Source organism: Colias croceus, chromosome 17 (assembly GCF_905220415.1).
Source record: "Colias croceus chromosome 17, ilColCroc2.1".
NCBI classification, from domain to species: domain Eukaryota; kingdom Metazoa; phylum Arthropoda; class Insecta; order Lepidoptera; family Pieridae; genus Colias; species Colias croceus.
The window spans coordinates 6,415,377-6,423,606 of NC_059553.1; positions in this window are offsets into that span (position 1 = coordinate 6,415,377).

The following is an 8,230-nucleotide window of genomic DNA, read 5'->3' on the forward strand; positions in this document are numbered from 1 at the left end:
ACGACCGTAAACGCGTCTATGCAACTCTCCCTCGGCACGTGCTCCCCATTCATGCTCGATACTCCCCGATAAATAAAAATTTAGCGCCAAACTACTAGAGCGACGTTAAATGTGTCAATTTCGTTACGTAAGCCGAATCGTAGCAGATCAATGAACTTAACGTTACTTAAGCGTTGAAGTCTTTTCAAGGGCGCTTATTAAACTGCAAAAACTCGGTTATCACTCATAAAAAGCGGTTGGCAACAAGAATTTTTATAAGTAATAATAAGTATAAGCGGAACAGGTATTTCTCCTGGTATGCTCGCACTTCCAATATGAGAGTGAGCCATGTCAGCCATGTGTGAACACCACGTTATGTAACGAGTATGTGCTCGCTACCAGCCATGTGCTCGCCTCACCTCGCTTTGGACCTCATTGCGACTAACCCTACTTTATATTAAATACATTTTATATTTCAAAAAGTTACTTTCATAAGTACCAACATTACATTACTAAAGTTAAAATCGTGTTTAAATAAATGAAAACTTATTATAATTCTTGTTTACATTTAATTCACATTTTTAAGTTAGGAATATCTCAGCGATTCTTGCGAATAACTTTTAATTGGTAAGTAATTGGTATAGAGAACTTTGGTTTAAATAAACAATATATTAATAGGTAATATTAATTTCATAAATTTTCCGTTACTAATATGAACATAAGTATGTACCTATTAACTAAATAAACGTACGACTCTATCTTCGTTGATACGTAAGCTAGAGCGTGAAAAGTGTATTAAAGCAAAATAAATAAATAACAAATTATTATAATTTATAGACGTAGTACCAGCATAGTGATTAATATTTGTACAATGTACATTGACCTGAAACCTTACCCATTTAACAATTTAAACTTCGTTATTAATTTTCATCAAAACATCATTGACTCTATTATTGTAGACTAAATATTGCAAGAGAAATTGTATATTATGTATATATATGTGACTTTTTTATATCTATAATATAAAAATGAATCCCAAAATGTGTTGGTAAGCGCATAACTTGAGAACGGCTTAACCGATTTCGTTAATTCTTTTTTTATAATATTCCCTGTAGTTCGAGGATGGTTCTTATGTACGGAAACGTGAATATGTACCACGGGCGAAGCCGGGGCGGACCGCTAGTTTATATTAAAAATCTTATTTAAAATGTTTTTAAATTACACAATTTTCAACCATTTACACATCAATGTATTTAAATATTTTAAGTAGGTAGTAACAGTATCCGCTAGTTAATAAGCAGTAACATAGTTTATTCCATTGCAGAATAGAAGTTTCATATTAAAATCTGACCTAGATTTTATATGATTTATGATTGTTAAACGATTTGCTTACCAGAAGCATAGATAATATATATACTAGTACCAGAAGTACAATTTCGTTGACCAGTTCAATGTGAACGGAACTATTTAGTAAGAATTTAATAGGATAAGTAAATATAATTTTCTGTGACGTTATTTGGATTTATAATATTATATCCCCCAAAACGAAAATTGGTATATTGCCTTATATTCACATAAATATTCACTAAAGTAGAAATTATAAAACGTCTTATATACAAATATGCTCGTCGATTTATATTATATATATGATATTGGAGTATTCAGAAATATCTACTAAATAAGGCACAATATTTTTAAAAGTGTATCAGTTTTTGGCCCTTTTCTTAATACGTTATTCTAGGGAACGTACACAGGGGTGAAAAATAATTTATATCTAAACCCTATATACTAACCTAATAGACCATCTATAACCAGCCTAATATTTTTATAATTGCTCATTTTCTCTCATTTAATCTCATTGTCTTATATAAGTGTCAATAAATATATAGTCACTAATAAAGTGAGTAGAACTTTCATCTACAAATATTAATGAACCTGACATCTTGACATAAACATCGATTGAAGTGTTTAAGTAGACCATGATTAACTAAACATCTGTTAAAATGTCACCGCGATTCACGTTGAGGTGTTTGTGTTGCCAAAAATTATGTGTCGCGATGGGAAATCATTTTCATGTAATTAGTTGAGGATCTTTCTATGTTAACTTAGAACATTGTATATGTATTGTTAACCGTATGAGTTACTTGAAATATAATTAAATGCATGCAAATAATACATGATACTCGATAAAAGTTTATGCAAAAAAATATCCCTTTACAGATGATCAAAGGTACCTCTGTCGGTCCTTTCTCATTTTCATTAGTCATTTGATTATATGAAATGCCTTGAAACACCTTATAAAATAACAATCCTACTTTTTATGTTCTATCGTGTCATGTTTTGGGAAAAGTGCCAGACACAGATCATCCTTAGGGGTGTGGTACATTCCTAGGTGATAGAGTAATCCAGTCCGTTATTATCGACTATCAAAATTCATGAAAATGTCTGGTTTACATTCCTGTATTACATTCTTACAATATTTGATAATCCATAATACAGGCTGCTATAGTGACTCACTTTCTATGTTGAATTTCCTTGTCTTGTGGGTGTTTCTCAGATTTAATTCTCACCATGGAAAAATTTACGATGTTTGGGAAATAGTAGGTCTGTGACTTATAAAATATATTCACGTTCTTTAAATTATTAGTTTAGAATTTATTTTATGAATACATTATAAAATAATTTCGGGCTTCGCAAACTTTTATAAACAAAAATTCGCTCTTGTACAAGACTCTATTTTAATAATTTCACGAAGTTAATGTTGTGAAAAGAAATTCAAGCCCATGAAGTTCGATTCAAACCGTCAACTCTAAGGCATTAAGTACTTTGCCTAGTAGCATCACCGGATAATCGGGAATCCGGATATCCTACTGTCCCCATTCAATGAAAACTATACCTCTAGTGATGACGTCACACACCGTGTAGTAGATGCCAAAATGTGAGCCGAATTGGTTCTGAGAATCGTCTAATATTAGAAATTTGTTAACTATGTCATGGAGTACGCCTACTGCTGCAAAATGCGCTTTTGTCGGTTTATTATGAAACTTATTACAGAGCTGACATTATACATTTGTACAATAGATGTAGACCAGTGATATAAAAATAAAAAGCTTTTACAAAAATTTGTTTACGAAATTTTATTGACTACACTATTATTTATAGGCGAGAAAAAGGAAGTAGGTATGACTACGAGATGAAAAATTATTATTTTAAGCGATTCTGTATGTTACTGATTTATAAAAGTAAATGAAAAATGTAGCACCAACACTTGTGGGATGTTATAAATTGTTCAAAACTAAACTAGTAATTGACAATCTTTGTTTTTTTTTCAGCGGTTAGCTAATTAGGCTAAATGTATTACCTACTCTACACCGAGTTACGAAGTCCAAGCAAGCTGGCCACAATTCTCGTAATTAAATCTATTTCTTGTACCTACGCTAATAAACAATTTTTTCATTAAAATTCCAAGCGAACATGCGAGACAATCGTTGCCTAGCAATTAAAGAAACATGAATACCTACGCAATTTTCGCCCTTGGATAAAGTTGTCGAACAGCATTGTCTAACAATCAGGGCCCGAGGCATGTTAAAACAAATCGTCGCGTCGATCACCGTATCATTTATTATTGTCAAATTAAATGTGCATAAAAAGCATTCGTGATCGACGCGTCCTCATTCACGCAAATGTCATTTTTTATCTATCACAAAATGCAAGCAAACCGCAGACTCTGAGACGTGGCACGACGGTATGGAGCATGACTATCAACATCTCAATTTATCACGATTCATCAAGGAGCCGATACAATTTGCCGTAAAATTTGACGCGTCTTAGCGCGAAAATGTTTGAATTTTGACGGTAAGATGTCTCGCTTTTGATGATTATTTTAAGATTGTTTTTTCACTTGAGCGAAGTTTGGATTAAAATAATATAAGAACACAAGACTAGTCGATGTTATATCATCATTGCTAGCAAATTATGTGAAGCACTATTATTAAAAGATTAAACCGACATAATTATTCAAACATGACACGTAATAATCATACAAGCTTGTGTATACTCGTATACACTATACATGCAGGAAAATATTGAGTTAAAATATTTTAAACAAATTTTCTGTTTTCCAATTAACATGGAAAAAGATATATATCTATGATGTGATTGCATATAACTGTTACAAAATGTGTACTACCTACTGTTAGGTTACCTTTATAAACTGTTTTAGGTACACAATACCTACACATACACAAACAAGAAAGAACTACTAGGTACTAGGTTATGATACATAAAGCAAATCTATAAAATATTTTACAATCAAGTCAGTCGATTCCTGAATTGATTTACTTCGATAGGTAGTAAATCAATGGATTTCTGCCAAATACCGAATAATCATAAAAATATTGAGTTCACACACATTCACAGAAATAACAAGTACAATCATTTGCAATGCAAACGTGTATAAAGACGATATCATATTATACATTAACATACAACAGATTTGTTGAAAAACATTTCCATGGGTCCATCATTATCGTCCATCGTACGTAATATGCACATCTTGTAGATATACTGCATTTTATTAACTCGCACAAGCTCTTTATTTCTATTTCGTTTATTTCTGTCTGCGATGCAAAATATTCTGTTAACACAAACAATGCTATTAATTTTACACAATTTTGTTGCTCTTATAGTGTTCAAATTAAAATATTCAAAAGGGCAGTCATAAAAACTTATTTTTTATAAGTTGATTGATAAAGAACAGATTGAATCTGAATTCGATTATAATGATGGATTTTCTTGAAAATGTAGGTATCTACATCGTATAAATATATGATGGAATGGATGATGTAATTCATAACTGAGGATGTATACAGGTGTTTCAATATTTAGATATAATATTTTCCATTATAAATATAAATATTTATTTTATTTATTTATTTAACCATTTATTGTACCACACCATTTAACATTACAGTATATGATATATAGTTGTACAGATTCGAGGTAAAGTACAACAGGTGACCTTATCGCTTAAAAGCGATTTCTTCCAGGCCACCGTGGTGGTAAGTAATATTATCTTTTAACAAGCAAGAAGAAGAAGAATTGCATCTGTTCAGTATATTCATTTTTATAGTACATTCAATCAAGGGATCCGAGATGGAGACAAATGACAATATTCAATTATTCAATGTAAGTTTAGTTAATCGTTCAAATAATTATATATGGTATTATTGAATTAAATCCATATACGTACCTACATAATATCAACATCAATAATACAAGAACAAAATCAAAAATGGAGAGCTGACGTTAATTTTGGGGCAAGGAATGACGTCAACATTTTATCCTTTCCGCAAAATTATATTGCAAAATTTTTGAATTATGCACATAAATTGAGAAAATCTGGTTATTTTCCTTTCAAAGTATAGTGCCGCAAAAAATGTAGGTTAAAATTTAATTGACTATGTATTCGACGGCACGCGATAAAATTATAGTTTTTGTTTGTACCTTTTTGTATTTTTCTTAATAAAAAAAATAACGTTACAGTGTCAAATTTACAATGTCTGCAACGTACAAGGTTTGTATAAAAAGTGGAATTGCAATATTTATGGAATTTTAAGTACTGCTTATTTCTTGACCCACTTGCGGTTCGTTTTACATTCAAAAAGTCATGGACTTACGAGTTGGAAACAGTATTTATTCACGCAAATCTAACTTTTTATAAGGAAATACCTAAAGGAAAAATGCTTAGGAAAAATGTATCTTGCACTTTTTATTTTACAATTAGAAAACTCCTGTAAAGTGTGATTATTATTATTAGGTACATACATTGCAATGGGAGGATATACTCTATCACTTATATGGGACAACTTTTTTCTCACATTAAAAAAAATATTGATTTTCGCCTAATATACATAGGTAATCCTAAATAATACATTGGACAAATATGGGCTGATTATGATAATGATGATGATTATTAAATAATATATTTATTTAGAAATGGGCAGAATTATAAAATTTGTTGTTAATTTTAAGTAAAAATATCTATTTACAAACTGAGAATTTGATTAAAGATCTTATTTATCTCCACTCATAAAATACGATTGCCATTCGCTGCAAAAGCAGTGATTTAAAATTCATATTCAGATTATCATATTTATACACTAAAGTGGATTGAAAGTATTAAAATGAACTTCCCCTAAGGTACGGACACCGGTTGAGTGTACACTGTTTATCATTTACTAGTCCGTTAACACACGACATATTATTACGCGCGTTTCCGCTCACAGTTAAACGTTTTAAGCTGTTCCACGTAATATTTAAACATCACCAGCTTATATATTTCATTCAGGTTATTTCTAGAATAAGCTTCTTCGTGTAATTTGCTGACAATTAACTGTACAGCATTTTTAAATTGTTCCACAAAAGCTCTATTAACAAATACAAATATATAGAATATAGAATTTAAAGAAATATAAAGAATTGAAGATGCTAAAAGCATATATCTAAAGGTTAATTGAGGTCCTGTCTATCTTCATTTAGGAAATGAGTTCACATGTTATAAATTTAAAGGAAATAAGATTAAACGGTGCAATAAATAGAAGTATCATCAGTTTCCTACCAAGAGCTTTTTTATATTTATTTAACTATTTTATGTACCATTACATCACATAATATTAAAAGAAATGGAAAACATGCATAAGGAAATTTAACTGGAATATCATTTTAAGAGAATTTGAGAATGTCACACAGCTTTACTATATTTAACCTAGGAATGTGTTAAAGCGAAGAAATCGGTTAAGAATAACAATATCTCATGAACTTATTATTGAAATTTGAAACGTTGTGAGTAATCCTATTAAAAAAAACAAAAGCGCCTTAAATACACCAATAGGTTATTTACATAAATCCTACGCCTTAAATAGAAAAAAGCGACACAAACGCCGAAAATACTACGACGTGTGTTCCATTTCCTACGGCAAAATATTAGCCATTAACGAATTCCGAAACAAGACTTAAACCGGACAAATATGCGGGTCGGCCAGCGATGCCAAGAATTTGGTCGAACCGACAACTTTACATAGCTCTTGTTTACTCCACAGTATGGCTATTTCTGAATATACAATATCAGTACCGTTCCTTGATAAGTAACACACGATATAATATTATGATAATCAAAGTATTTCGTATTTTATTAGAATAAATTAATACTGTAATTGAAGGGCTTTAACACCTTTAATTTAGGATAACAAATAAAAAATAATGTGTGATAATCTCATAGGTAGTATTAGTTACTTTATGAGCTGCCAAAATTGATATAGAAAAACCTACTTATTGTCATTTGTAAGAGTTTATTTTTTGGAAACAACTACAAACCCGACTCAATTCATACAAAGAAAAATCGATTTAAACTTCCACATTGACATTTTCGAGTCAATATAATTTATAAAATAAAATTAGGGACATCATAAAGGGTGGACTTAAAACATTTAGATTTGAAAACAAAAGCTAATGTCAACTGTAAAATCTTTCTTAATACCTTTAAATGAACAAGAGAACATAAATTGCGTATTTATTAGTTGGAGTATACAGTAGCGAAATATAAAAATTTTATGTCCTTATTAAAGGCGTTTGAAAAGCTCTTTCACAGTCTGTAATCTAATACAGTTTTGTCTAGCCGGTGTGTTTAGGGAAAGCCTTGATAAAAGGCTGAGTATCGAGAGAATTTTGTATATAAACGTAATATGAGACGTAATAATGTTTAGAAGTTTTTTACTTAGAAATTATTATACGATGATTATGAAATTTGAAATACTTGGAGAAGGAGAGGTCTTTATTACTTAGTTCTTTTGTTTTTAATAATGTTTCTACTAAATATAAATATTGAAAATAGGACATATTAAGTGAAACCCGTATTCTGGAATACGAAAACAGAACCCATTTTGGGACTTACAACAACAAAGTAACCGCTGAAGTATCATAATAAAATGTCAAAAATTAGATAAATTTCGTACCTAATCTAAAAATTACACAAACAATTTTTTTAGTTTTTATCTAAATCTTCATTTTTATATAACACCAATACTTTTGAAAGTATTTCTTTGAGCGAGATAACATCTATAAGAACAGGTCAATCAGCAGATAAAATTTTATGAAAAGTTTTAGACAAATATGTAAAATTTATTATCTTACTCTAGATCTTGCTATGTACCTACAGATTAACTATTATATAGTATCTAAACTCAAAATATTG